General features: G+C 39.5%; 1 protein-coding gene across 8 annotated transcripts in view; it reads left to right on the forward strand.

Moving 5' to 3' along the window:
- Nucleotides 1-6,674: 6,674 nt before the first annotated feature.
- The window catches only part of LOC127649598 (E3 ubiquitin-protein ligase RNF220-like), a 155,480-nt gene continuing 146,683 nt past the window's right edge, over nucleotides 6,675-15,471 (forward strand). For 7 of the 8 annotated variants that reach the window (XM_052134783.1, XM_052134787.1, XM_052134785.1 and 4 more), the window contains exon 1: nucleotides 6,675-6,991. The gene's annotated coding sequence lies outside the window, so the exon portion shown is untranslated. The remainder of the gene's footprint in view (nucleotides 6,992-15,471) is intronic. The other variant, XM_052134784.1, reaches the window with a different exon arrangement.

The raw sequence follows: 15,471 nt of genomic DNA on the forward strand, positions 1-15,471 counted from the left end.
TGTATCAGAGGGTGGAAGAGCCCTCCCACTCCCTCTCCTCTCTCCCTGTGTTTCCCCCTCTCTCTCCTCTCAATCTGTCCCTTTGCTACAGCTCATCCCGGTTCTTCGAAAGTATGGAAATGTCCCGCGAAGCCGGCTCCCCATTTGCGGGGATTTGCCCTGCCGCAGGTGGCCCCGATGTCTCTTCGCTCTCCCCTTCAGGTGGGTAACCTACCAACACCTAAGCATTTCCGAGACCAATGCCCAGTGATGGTGCTGGGAACATTGGTCTGGGTCCCCGACACTCTGTGGGCTGTCCCTGATCAAGCCGGAATGTAAAGAATACCAGTGAGTGTCAAGGGGAATACACATCAAGCCTTGGTGGATCCTGGCCTCATTCAAACCACTATACACCAATGTTTGGTTCAAGATGAGGCTTTGGGCACATCTCAAAGGGTGAGGTGTATGCATGGGCACATCCACAATTACCCTGTAGTGACATTCATTATTACATTTTGGGGACAAAAGAATAGGGAGGTTAGTTCCCGCCTCACCCATTCACTAATTATGGGAACTAATTGGCTGGAATTTAAAAATCTATTAATGGAAATATGTGTGGATGGGTCTTGGGAGAAAATTATTAGATGTGAAATGTGCGATGCCTTGGCGGGGGAGACAGTGTCGGGCCAGTCTTCGTCAGGGAGGGGGAGGCTTTGTCCCTTCCTGTCCTTAGAGTATTTCCCGAAGGGTATTTCCCTCTGGAGCAGTCAAGAGAGATGATCCTTTAGGCATACCCTTTTTCAAGTGAACGTTATTGAAGGTCAATGGCGCCAGCCAAACATTGCACTTTCATAACCGTATTTAGCTATTATAAAAGAGTGGTTGTATTGAGTGATGCGGGACGCTCAGATAAAAGAGGTTACAACCTAAACTTTAATACAGCGGAGCCGTTGGGAAATGTTATTCCATACTGCTCATTATAATCCGATGACGGGTCACTTAGGGCAGGAAAAGACACTGAACCGACTAATGGCCCGTATCTATTGGCCTGGCATTCGCGGGGATGTTTGCAGGTGGTGTGCGTCATGCCGTGAATGTCAGCTGGTGAATCTACATGGCCACTCGAAGAGCACCGTTGCGCCCCTTCCATTAATCGAGGTCCCCTTCGAAAGAATTTGCATTAACCTCGTCTGGCCATTAGAGTGGACAGCACATTGGCATCGCTTTATGTTGGTTCTGGTGGACTATGCAACATGATATCCCGGAAACAGTGACTCTGCGCAACATCTCAGCACAAAGTATTGCGGAGGCACTCTTTAGAATAATCTCCCAAGTGGGGATTTTGAAAGAAATCCTCACTGATCAGGGCACTACTTTCATGTCGTGTACACTACGTGAACTATACAAATTTTGGGGATTAAATCGATTCGCACTAGTATTTACTATCCACAGACAGACGGGTTGTGGAATGTTTTAATAAAACCTTGAAAAATATAATTTGTAAGTTCAGACACGAGGATGCTAGAAATTGTGGCTTGATCCCCTGTTATTTGCCATTCGGGAGGTTCTAAAAGCCTCCACATGGTTTTCCCTATTTGAGCTCTGGTATGGGTGCTTGGGATGAGGGAACTTCAAACAGTAAAAATGAAATTCAGTACGTTCTTGATATTAGAGTAAAACTCCATACTTAATGTCAACTAACACTGGAGAACTTGCTCCAATCTCAAGATCGTCAAACCGACTGTATGACAGAGGCACTCAACTGCAGGGCCCTTTGAGTTCACACGACGTGTAGGAGATCTCGATAATGAGGTAAGGTGAACAGACAGAGGTCGACAGAGTCTCGCACCACATCGAGACTGCGCCCAGGGTAGTGGTAGGTAGTCATCCCTACCAACTGCCTAAGGACAAGACAAAAAAATAGGTAGTGAAGAATTAGATACAATGCTCGATATGGGAGTAATAGAAGAATCAAACAGCAATTGGTCCAGCCCGGTTGTTCTAGTTCCTAAGATTGAGGGGTCGGTACGCTTCTGTGTGGATTATAAGAAAGTCAATGCATTGTCTAAATTTTACGCATACCCAATGCCTCATATTGATGACTTGCTAAATCGGATGGGCACAGATCGCTTTTACTTGACACTGGATTTGACAAAGGGTTATTGATAGATCCCCTTAACACCAATTTCCCACGAAAAAAACATCGAAAAAACAACGTTCGTCCAGAGAGAGAGAAAGTTGTAAGGGTTCACACACCTGAGTGCTATAATGTCTAACACTTGATTCTGATTGCAGTAAGCACTGGGGAGAGTGATATAAGGAGGAACCATGCCAGAGACAACAAGAAACACACAAAGCTGAGTTTGTGTTAAAATGACTCCAAAAAGCAAATGTTTATAAGTGTCAGCTTAAAAACTGTTTTGAGTTTTAGTCTAATTCAAGAGCTATCTTTGAGTTGAAGTCCCACATTTCCTGTTTCCTCCTTTCCAACCCAACAAACTCCTTTACAGAGTTGAACCCCTGCTGCACTGCAGCTCACACAACCCTCATACTTCGATGTGAGTGCTCTAACCTGCTAACATGGGCGCCAAAAAACAACAACAACAAACAAAATGCTCTACTCACGTGCTGCTCATGCTTGTGATGTGAAACGGTCATAAGGTCAAACCCTTTACCCAAACCCTGAGAGGCAAAATTTGTTCACTGATATTTCAAACCTACTTTCATAAAATAAACATTATAAAAATGAATTTTTTGCAAACTGAGTTTACGTGCCACTTTCTACGTTTTGCTGCAGTATTCTGCAGTATAGATGCGCTAGAGCAACTGTGTTTTATTCACTTTTACAAAAATCCTGGGTACTATGGCTGTTTATGACTTCATACACACTTATTTTTGCATTAATTCCTTCATTCTTTTTTTTTCTCACACCCTGCTACGTTATGACTCCATAACACTTTTACTCTAACGTATCATTAAAAAAGCTATACATTTAAACACTTCCATCACAGACCCACCTCCATTTACCCATGTTTTCTAATATGATTGACATTTGTGGTTGCTCACCTGATTGAGGCCGAGCCTCAAGCCCTGCCAAACACACTCTGAGTGAAAGTGAAGCAAATTAAAATGATGTGGTTGCTTCAGAAAATGAGTTTTTTATTTAGAATTTGCTTTTAAAACACTATCAGTTAGATTTAGTCATTGGTTAAGGGTAAGGATGTCTGTTTTTTTGTCTATTATTTATCTTTTAGAACACTATTGGTTAGGTTTAGGCTAAAGTTTTAGGTTAGGGAGGTACGTTTTACATTAAAACATCCACCTTAATCGGATTACAACATAATTTCTTTTGCTTTTATGCTTGTATTGTATCAACTTGAAATTAATTTGTTTGAAAAAACGTTTTACCTTTCTGAAAAAAAAAGAAAAAAATTAAGTAGATCATCTGTCATTAAATTGTGAATATGACATCAGCTATAGTGCACATTTTGTTCGTTTACTGACAATGAAGGCAACATCGCTACCTTTTTCGCATGCTGAAACTTAACGTTCAGTATCTTAACAAGATTGGCTGTATCATTTCCCAACTAATGGAGCAGCAAATGGGATAACAAGGCCCTCTAGATTTGCGGGCTGTCTCTGAAATTAGCACATTTACGAGGTCTGTCTAAATTAAACAAATCATTGATTTTATGTAAGGGAGTTTTAGCACCATATTCTGGAGCTGAGTCTTGGAGAAACTTGAGAGCTATCAGGTTTGCCTGGTCGCGTTGTCTCGCCTTCCTTTCATTCCTGATGCTGTTTCCTGTGAATAGAGAAAAGAAACAATCCCCCCCACCCCAGGTGCTCAGTGCCACACTGCCACGAGGAAACAAAGCTCTGCTCCTGAAACGAGCAAAAGCTGCATGTCCCCCTGTTGGAGTATGACACACGCCGGGCCCAGCCTTTAGTTAAATATGAAAGTGCAGAGAATGCGTGTGTGTGTGTGTGTGTGTGTGTTTGGAGATAGTGTCTGCCAGGACTCACGGAATCAGCTGCAGAGCCATTTTTAGAGCTCTTATTTCCCCTTCTCTCCCCGTTGCCTTTCATCATGAAGCACTGTCTACAGTATGAATGCTGACGCTCTCGCTCTCCCCCTCTGTCTTTCAGTCTCTCTGTTCTTTTGTGTGTATGTGTGTGTATGCGTGTATAAAGACATTGCAATAGACTTTGGTGATCCATTGAGAGTGATGGGTGTCCACAGGTTCAGATTTAGAAATGAAAAGAGGCCTTTAGTTAATCCAGTTTAAACAAGGCAATCAGCCCAGTTCAGATCCCGTGCTGGGCTGAATCTTCTTCGTGGTACCTAAAGTACAGGGAACAGTTGAGGAAGAAACAGTGTAAGAGAGATTTATTGAGTGTATTTTGCAGGACTGTGATTTACTCATTTGCCCTCGATATCTTTGTCTATCATTCACTGTTTTTCTTTCCACACTCTACAACATTTGTCAATAGATGCAATTATCGTTCCATATCTTTACCCATCCTTTTCCTGTTTTTCTTTTCTTGAAAAGTGTTGAAATTGTATGTCAGACTTGGTGTAACGTGTTTGTTTTTGTCAGGTGAAGCGAAGCGTAAATCACTTACTCTGATTGGTTTCCAATATTTTAATAACTGTCAGTCATTTCCACAGCAGCAGAGTTTTGCTTGTCCATCAAATTGCTCTTCCCTTTTTATGTCCCCCTGCATTATTTTTCCACCTTTTTGTGTGGTCTTTTTTCAAATTAATTATTATTTTTTTAAATGCTGGAGACAGGCTCAGTGACAAAGGCGTAATCTTAGGTTACAGTGCCGGAATACAGCATTTAATTTACTAGCTCTTAGCATGAGCACTTCCAAAGATAAGTGACAGAAATGAATAGCCATCTGAAGCACATGGTTGACATATGCTAATGAAGAATTTGTGCTGAGGCTCCATTGTGTGGGACATCTCACTAGAAGTCTTCCAGTAGCCGTTTCTCTGGAACCACAGTTGTAAAGGTAATAATTAAGACCTGACTGATGTGTTGTAATGATGTCTCTGTTATTACAGCGGTCATCCTGCTCCAAATACCGGGTCCCTCAATTACTGTTGCGCCCTGCATTACAGGGACATCCGAGAAGTCAAAATCACTCACATTAAACATGTGACATTTAACTTTGAGTGCTGATAATTTTTCCTCCTGATTCTCTTACGCTCACATAAGTGTGGCAAGAACAATAAATCAGACCAGAATAACACTATTTATCAAAAACATCAAGCACAATCTGAAACATAATCTTGAAAATGAATATGTTACTAAAATGTTAGTGAGTTTAAGTGACAAAACTTTTCTCTGATATCAAAGTTCAAACATTGTTATTTATTTGCTTATTTTTACTTAAAGTGGTTAGGGCACCATAAACTTGTAATAATGTGTTAAAGGGTCTATCATCAAGAGAAAACAGATAATTTACAATTAGATGAAGCTCTCTGGCTACCTCGACTTTTATATCGACTCTAGTGTAGTACACTTATAAATGTCCCAGCTTTACTTGAAATTGATTCAATCAAGTCATAGTAATATGTTTTGTTATTTGATACAGTCCAGAGAGAATGTAAAATAATTTCAATTGAATCAAGGGGCTCTGGAAATGGAGGAGAGGATTTCTGCTTAAGCCTGGTAAAAAGAGCTGTCATCAAAGCACTTCACCAATCCACACCAGTCCATTTAGAGACATGTTAAGAGACTGAGGCCTGAAATTTGATTTTGAATGGAAAGGGACCTTGGACATGGATGGGCTTTTTCCTCCTCTGTTTCACTGATGCTTTAACGGAGGTCATTAGCAATACAAGAGAGTGCTAATGTAATGCAGTAATGCACACACAGTATGTATGGCTACTCCTCTCCCATCACCCCAACCCTGCACTCTCTCTGACCCATTGGACTCTGACCTAACTGCAAGTAAAGGAACACATTAAACAAACTTGCTGGAGTAAGGGTGTTCTCTCATTATTAAAAAATATTAAAGTATAAGAATAAAAAAACCCGTATACTTTACCAAATAAGAAACTTTTGACATTTGTAAACTTGGCTTTATATTAGCTCTCGAAGCGTGACTCCAGCAGTGTGTAATTCCAACTCTGTCCAGCAGGTGGACGGGATGTTCTGCGTGTTGTGTCAGGTGGACACTCGAGTCATAGGAGCCTAATACAGTTTGAACGTGTTTCCCAACAACCTCATTTAACTTGGTTTAACCTGTTAAAAAATGATATCGTAGCTTTAAAATAACGATATTTAGGCATGTGTTATAAGATAATGCATCAGAACCATTACCCAACATTTTGCTGCCTGACAAATGTTCTCAAAATGCTTTAGTTTTTGCAACAAATAAGCAATTAATAAATAAATAAAAACAATTGTTACTTCTTTACCCTTAATAGCGAAAATGTGTTATATTCTGTGTAAAAATAACAACGGGACACCGACTTACATATTTCCTCGCATTATTTTTTAAACGTATTTTGTTTTGCCGTGGACTTAATTTTCTAGGTCTTCTAAATGGTAAAGAGAGAGGATCATTCATTCCGTGCTCACAAAACAGCCCATGAGATCCCCCACGGGAACGTGGAGAGGGGGGTCAGGGTCTCCGCGAGGAGGAGAGAATGAATGTCAGTCAATGAGCGAACCTGGCGCTGAGCGGCAGCACTGCACCTCCAACACTGTTTCCACCTCTGAGCAAATCTCTGCCTATCGTCTCTACTTTGCCACTGAACGCACACTCGTTCTCATCGGTACATGCAACTGATACAACTCTCAACACGCGACAAGACCCAGGAACTCTCTGTCTCACGCGCGGCGACCATCTCACATTCTTTCCGCGAGGTGCGACTCTTCTTCCCTTCTCATGCTCCGCGGTGATCTCCGGTGCTTTCTTTCGGCTGTTTAGAAAAGTTTCGGTTAGGGGGGGATAAAAGGACAGCTCAAACCTTCCAAAGGATTTTTTAAACAACGTAAGTGCTCCGAATCTCTTGACAGAGATTGCTTTTGTTGCCAAACGGGAAATTGCCCGCGTCTAATGTTTCGTGTATCTGTGAATTAACCTAGTTCTATCTGAATGCTTGTTTAATATTGAGTGACCTCGAGCCTGATTTAACGCACCCTAGCACTGCAGTCCCATGCTCCAGGACAGCACTGCATTGTTACTGTTGTTGTTTGTCATTTTTTGTTGTTGCATTGAAATAGAATTACGCGCATGGTGATGATTCGCAACTTTTTGAATCCTTGTTTCATATCAAGAGGTCTTGTATCAGATATGTTTGTCTCGCGCGTAATGGCTTGATTGCGTCAATTACTTTAGTGACTGTCTTTATGGAGCAGTGTCGCGTTTAGTGTGGATGAGTTACTGAACTCCTAAAACCTTTCAGCAGCTTACTTTGGTGTGACTTTTACGTCAGTTCTTGGTGTCAAATTGTCCATTTGACCTAAGGTGACTGATTGGAATGTATATGTACAGCCATCGTCAGAGAGTGTAACTGTTTTATACATTAGGCTACTGTCACATATGAACCGTGTGACCATAAGCAGTTTTAATAATATGACATGGCTTAGTCTTTCAAAAACGCCGGTAAATAAAATGTTTGTAAACAAAGACAGCTATTTGTCCTCGTCTTGAACTGCTATTTAAGAGTTGTGAGTTCTGCGGGGTCGTGGGAAATTGGGCAAGACATTGAAACAATAGTGTTTTTGTTGACAGAACTGAAAGATTGAGATGTAAATATGAAATAATGATGTCCGTGATGGGCCACCCACGAAAATAACGTGGTTGTGTGCGATGTTTAGTAGTTGAGCCTTAATAACTAACCGTTACAGGAAAAGACCGAGCTTAGCCTACTGGTGCTTTAAAGCCAGCTGTTTGGGAAGTTCAGTTACGCTCCCACACGGACTTTTAACTAATTTGTGACTGGTAGTGGATGTAAAAACGACTCATGTGAGTGGAGATTTTACTATTCCAATTTATTGTCTGTAATCAGACCGTTAATTTAAGCGCACGAGGCCAATGTTGCGGATAATTTATATTTTTTACTGAAACTACAATAGACTGTTGGTCCTTTTAACGCTGTCTATATGTATCTCTTCATGTGCGTGTGTGCTAATTTAAAAATAAATATTTTGTTTTAAATTAATCTGTTAATAACCAGTTTTAGACAGTTCGTTTAGACAGCACATAAAATCATGACATTTTATAAAATTCTTGCAGAAGGAAACATGGTGGAAGGAAACACCTGTTTACTATGGGTCACTACAATTTACACAGCACAAACGGGAGTGTTTCCGCATGTGCTCACAAGTTTTTAATAGAATTTCCAAGGAAAATTCTAAGCAGAGCTTTCAGAGGGAGACTTGTCCTTTAGTGTAGGCTCATCATCATTTATTTTATTTTTTTTACAAAAGGGTCCCTTTACTTATTATTTAAATAATGACAAAACTTCTTAAACGCGTTATGTTTAGTCAAAATATTTATAAAAAAAATACAAACAAACAAAGGGGAAAAAACAGTGGTCTTCAATCCAAACATACTATTACGCAAAACTTGGGAAGCATTTGTGTAACAGTAACTGTATTTACATTTATAGATTCATGTAGGGGCCTAATCTATTTCAAAATTTCAAGTGTTCGTGTAGACCTTTACACATAAACATGTTTTTCTTCTTAAATGCACAGTCACATCAATTAATTATTAATTGTGATCACAGATTACACTTAAATAAATAGCTTCATTAATTTAATGAATTAATTTTTATATTCGTGAATTTTGATTTTACATTTGAAAGTAAGAGTTTATAGCTCATATTACCTTATTCAACAGTCTTGTTAAAGAGGAAACTATTAAACAATTTATAATTATGAATATAGACTATTGTGATGATTTGTGTTTAATTTAGTTAGCTATATTATTATTATTATTATATAAATTTATAGTCACACAAAATATAATAATAAAGTGTAGTGCACTGTACAATAGTTTTTATTCGTTTATTTTTGTACATTTTCTATAGGACAAATTGACTGTTTTCGCGCTCTTTCATACAGACAATGATGCAAACAGAATCATTTTTCAAGATTACATGCTTAATTTCCTCGATATTTAATTATAGATTTTTCTGTCATAAATCTTAATTATGACATTTAATAATTTTATTGCACCATGTTGGATGGTCACTTAGATTTTTAAAAAACATCAAATGCGTTATGTATTTAATTTGGGAAGTATGCAATTAGGGTCCTTAAAAAGATAAGTGTGTTAATTGATGCTGCTACTGGAATGATTAGCTAAAGTGATCGATGTTAGGAAATGGACAGTGGGATACGGAGGAACCTTGTGGAAGATGCTGCATTTTCTTAATACAATTTCATGTTTATATGTTATTCATTTTCCTTCTAATTTTACTTAAGGTCATATGCAAAACCACTATATAAAGACTGCAATTCCGTTAATAATTTAAACACATTTGTTCTGAATTAGGGTGCGTCTTATTTCTATCGATTAAAATAATAACTTTTACCTGAATGAATAAAAAAACAAATAAATGAATGGCACCCTGTTGCACTCTTGCACACAACTCCAAATGTGCAATCAGTTTAATTCACTCATATTTGATCTCATGAAGGAACACATTTATTTGTCATGCCTCGAATTATCAGACACCTTGTCCCGATGGCAGTAGCTGCTTAGACAGACAACACAGATGATTTTATTCTTCAGCGTTTCGATTTTCAGCCCTGTTTTTTCATTTCTATCCTTTTCAGCGTCGATGTCAGTTGTTATTGCTTCTCATCGATCTCCTTGCAAAGTGAGAAGTGAACTAAAATTAATGTCGATTCCAGTGGCCGGATCAATGGCCAGAGTTATTTTAATCTGGATTTGTGCGCTGCGTGGAATTAAAAAATCGGCGAGCGAGCAAGCGGAATCAACATTTTTATTCTTGTTAACTGTTAAGAGAAGAGGAGAGCATCCTTCCTATATAGAGAGCGAGGATGGAAACAGACCGAGCGTTAAACAGCCGCATTAAACTGCAACGGCTCCAACTTACATTATTAGCCATGCGTCTATAAAAATCTGGTCTGGGTTCTAGAGACAAATCCACCCGACACTGCGCACCGAAAGTAAATTAAGCACACATTTCTCAAATGCACCGGCTCGATTACCCTTTTGTCTATTCCGTGTTATCGACAAGCGTGCTGTTTCAAACGAATTAAACCAGAATTAACCCCGTTAACTCATATCCACCCTCCCTCACGCATGTTTATGTTTTCACGTGCTAATAAACACTTGACTGAAAGCTCATTTGTCATGCAGATGGTGGGACGGGATGCAATTAAAATAATCTACACTAATAACACTGTTTGGGCATAGCGAAAGGCCGTGTCCTTCTAAGGATTCTTTGGAAACCATCGAAAAGTCGCTTCAGAAATGTTCAGATGCGCGTGTGTGACATGTTTGGACGGTTATATAAAGATGAAAATGATCAGGTGTAATGCTTGGATTGCCTAACTTCACCATGTCCCCTTCCATTATGTTTTGAAGCGTGCAGACACGCCTATTCGTGTACCTTTTTATTTAGTCCCGAGGCGGAACATTTGAAATTTTATGGTGAGTGAGATACTTTGTTTGTTAGGTAAAGAGCCCCAACCGCAGTAATGCCTTTGTATAAAATCTTGTGATACATGGAGGTTTTGAATACTGATGACCGATTTCTTCCTTACGCACTAGCGTGTCTATTTAAATATATATTTTAGATTCATATAATTTAGAGTTATACTTTTATAACTATTATAATATAACTGCATGCAATTTTTTTTGGACAGGTTAACGCGCTCATAAACTACTGTTTCCATGTCTATTTAAATTTAATTAATTGATTACTACTATATTAAATTGACTCATAATAACCTTTAAGAAATTTGTATTATTTCTTTGGCTTCAGTCATGGCTATGAAACTCAATGGGGCGTTGGCCATGCGCGCACTCTTTTTATTTTGAAGTGCAGAAAGCATGTTTTTTATTATTCAAAATGCCGGTTTTACAGCTTATATGACTTTATATATTTTCCATATATAATAAAAGGCTGAAATGAAAATGAACGAAAGACCAAATGTCTATATATCATGCAAAAAGACAAAACACTGCATTTCATTTGAATTCAAAGTGAGATTTCTTTCAGTGACTGTTCCATTGGAAACTACTGAGCTGATAGAGATACTGCACTGCAGTCAACAAAAGCTTTTTGTAATTTGCCCTTTTTTATTTACCCACCTGTCCATTAAATGTGAGTTTTAGTGCTGTAGAATAAGTTAATTTTACACCCTCTCCCACAAGGCATTACCAATGCATTTGCCCGGGATCAATAAGAGGCATATATCTATCTGCTTTTATGAATGTTGCTTATTGTCTTCCCACGGAACATTAGACGATGAGTGGGACACAGCTCATCTCACCACTGGAGATATTTGAAAATGTTATATACTTTAGTTATTCATAGTTTATTCCTGAATGTAGCAACTGCTAAACTCATGCAAAATTTGTATATAAGAATGTTGAGAGAAACACAGAAGGATCCGCATTAAATTAATTTTATTTTCATACTTTGTAGAAAAAGGTAATAAAACCACCATCATATATGTTGAGGAACTGATCCTGGAATAAAAGTCTAACAGTGCTAGTTAAATTTATCTTGTGTTTTTTACTACAGGCTGGCCAGCAAGTTGCCGTCAGGACACATGATATCATACGAATTATCCAAATTTAGAAAAGTCGTACAAATCCTGACGATTTCACCTTGGGAGTGTGTTGGGCAGGCTGTTTTTCACTGTGCTTTGTTATGTATTATTGTCGAGCCTCTGGTTGGCTAGCAGTGTGCTCACAGGTGTTCAAACCGGGTGAAATCAAAACAGTGTAAAGTCTCTCTCTCTGTCTCAGTACACAGTGGCAGGCAGCAGTGGACAAATGTAAAGGGCGGAGAGTGGGGGTGGTGTGGCTTCTTTGCAGTCCAGTGCTGGCTCGAGCACAGAGGATCCAGACACCTTGCAAATAATCTGGGTTTAGTGAGGAATTAGTTGGCTAAGGTGGGTGGGATGAGACAAACAGTCTATCAGCCCCTGAAATGAATAGGGCAGGCAAGACAGGAAACTTTGAAAATCATTTTGTTCACAATGAATCAATGTTCCCCGGGGTCTACCGCAAAGCTTTATTTGAAAAGCAAATCCTCACTTATGTTGACAGCTCGTGCTGGATGGTGTATGTTTTTACTCCGAGAGTAAATTGTGCAAATTTTGTCTCGGAAAAAAAAAGTTGCAAAAGTTTAGAGGCAGGTCCTCAGTATACTAATGCAGATGATAAGATCCAATAAAGAAGTGATTGATTACCACTATTTATTGCTGGGTTTTATTGTGTGTCATATACACTGTGGGGAATTTATTTGTTGATAGTGAACTGGAGTGTTGAGGCACAGCTTGTACTATCGTTATTGATTTAGTTAGCTGTATGTCCAAGTGTCATTATCCTTCACTGCATTCTCACTCTGTCATTAAATCTCACTTTCGCGTCTTCAGAATGCGAATTCAGATTTTTTTATGTCTCATAATGCAGCTGCTGCACATTATTGAATTGTTTCAAGGTAGATTTCATATTGCAAGGACTTTGATTCTAATTCAGCAAGATATATTATCTGTGTGGACTTGCAGGCCAGCTGACAGTGAATGACTGTATTTTCAATAATATCGACAGTCCTTCGTCCTTCGGTCCAAAAGCGCTTCCTTCGGAATACTAAGTGAGCTGTCCACGCAAGTGCTGCCCAAGCGATACACAGGACACCTTTACCCTCCTCACACGACTCACCACAAATATTTAACACGGCACCCTGATTGACAAGCTGAGGAGGGGGGGCTTGAGTACCATGTTTGTGTCTACCTTACGGCAGCCATTTCAAGTGGACGCTCAAGAAGCTGGTTGTAGATAAACAAAAGTTTACCCTTCAGTGTGATTAAAAAACATAACGAGTTGGAGTGCCACTAAGACCCGTCAGACAATGGTGTTTGGGAAGTTTTCAAGAGTAAAGTAGTTAAAATGTGCTCCACACTGTGTCATTTCCTGCAACATAATTTGAGGGCTCTCCATTTTAGCAGCTGCATACATAACAGCCTTCATACCACATCATATTTTTCGACAGTATTGGAAGCATTTCAGTTAAAGTTAAAAAAAGCATGTGAAATCGCTGGCAAGGCTTAATTTGGTGTAGCAATTAGCATGAAATCCTTTAGTCATGCACATTCTTGTAACTGTTGCCATTTTTAGTATTTTCAGATGGTGTGTTGTCTAGCTAAGAGAGTTAGAGATGTGTGGGTTTTGGTCTGTGTGTGTTTCCTGAAGGTATTGAATGACAGTGTCTGCCCTGTCCTGTAATAAAATGTACGAGTGGCACTTTCACGGTTGTCAACAATCTCTAAATATACTGACAGACAGGCAGAGGAGCAGGAGTTGCAGTTTGAATGACACCCCTCTTTCGAAACTTTTTGCTTCTTCTCTCAGCAGTCAAATCTGACAGTCGTTTGTTTTCTATGAAATTGGATTCATTTGCACTCTTCCCCAGAGCTTCGACAAGAAAATGTATTCTTGACAACTTCTTATTTGTCTTTGTTGTATCTCGTGGATATCCTTTCTGATTCCTTACATCACTAACTTTCTGAGAGAGAGGACGTTGCACGTAACTGTAACTGACAGTGCAATATCATAACAATGTAATTTGGAAAGGAAATGCAATGCTAGATTCATGTAACTATTCAGTGTTAGATTTATTTAGTTTCATTTTCTTTTGTATATGTTCCACCACTGGATAACAAATCAAAATGTTTTGTTTGGTTCTATCACAAATATGTTTCTTGCAGAGGTATTTTATTATTATAATATTAATCATTCTAAAATATTAATTATTTTCTAATAATGTTTATGAAAAAGTGATGATAAAGTACACTCACTGAGCACTTTATTAGGAACACCTGTACACCTACTTATTAATGCAATTTTCTAATCAGCCAATCGTGTGGCAGCAATGCAATGAATAAAATCACGCTGATATGAGTCAGGAGCAATAAAAATGTGATCTCAGTGATTTCAACCGTGGCATGATTGTTGGTGCCAGACGGGCTGGTTTATTGTTTCTGTAACAGCTGATCTCCTGGGATTTTCACACACAACAGTTTAGAGTTTACTCAGAATGTGCCAAAAACAAAAAACATCCAGTCAGGTCCGTAGCAAGGTAATCTGGGCCCCCTGACTTTTTTTTTTGCTCTGGGCCCCTTTCCTATTAAAACATACAGTTTAGAATTTGTTGTGGGGCCCCCTGAACCTTTGGGCCCCTAGAATCATCAACACCTTTTACCCCACTAGCTATGGCCCTACATCTAGTGAGCAGCAGTCCTAAACAGAAGTGCCTTGTTGATAAGAGAGGTCAGCGGAGAATGGACAGACTGGTTCAAGCTGACAGAAAGGCCACAGTAACTCAGATATCCACTCTGTACAATTGAAGTGAGCAGAATAGCTTCTCAGAATGCACAACATATCGATCCTTGAGGCGGATGGGCTAAAACAGCAGAAGACCATGTCTGGCACTTTATTAGGACCGTAGTGTTCCTAATAAAGTGCTAAGTGAATGTATTTATTCATGCTGAACTCTTTGTAATATAATTTTATTTGGAGACATTTAAAATGGTTTCTTGGATCCGCTGTGCATTTTGCTTAGAAACATTGTTTCATTTTGTTGAAATAAAAAACCATCAGGGAGTAGAGAAAGACTAGAGTTGTGTTGGATGTTGTGGTACTACCCCCTTACGACCTCTCCCACTCTGTTTTTTTTCTCTCGTGCTCACACACACACACACACACACACACACACACACACACACACACACACACACACTTTCTGGCGTGTCAGTGTGTGTCAGGCTGACTCACTGCCCTCTCTCCGGTTGCTCTGGGACACTGGCTTCTCAGTTTGTGCATGCTTTTGTGCGTGTGTAGCTGGGGCACCAGGCAGACCAGCCGCAGCCACAGAAATGATTAGCACATCTGTACAACACTCAGCCTAGTTATGCCCCCACATTCTCTCTCTCGTGTGCACCATTGGGGGTATCCTGTGTCCTTTTATTGGATTGTCAGTTTCACACTGCCTGACTGCGCTGATGGTAATGATAATAAAATTGAAATATCCAGGTACTTATCACTGTATTACCTTGCTATCAACACCCACCCGCACTCATTTTTTAGAGGTTATCTGAGGGGAGAGATTCGATACAGAGGCGAAGCCCTGATGAGTGAGAGACAGAAAAAACGACAGCTGGGGCTTTTGATACTGGTATAATTTTCAAGGTGCTATTTTCCCAACTAGACTGGGTGAAAAGATGAAATGTAATGCAATTCTTGGGCTTCTTGCCAGCA

The sequence above is a fragment of the Xyrauchen texanus genome, chromosome 9 (assembly GCF_025860055.1).
Source record: "Xyrauchen texanus isolate HMW12.3.18 chromosome 9, RBS_HiC_50CHRs, whole genome shotgun sequence".
Taxonomy (NCBI): Eukaryota; Metazoa; Chordata; class Actinopteri; order Cypriniformes; family Catostomidae; genus Xyrauchen; species Xyrauchen texanus.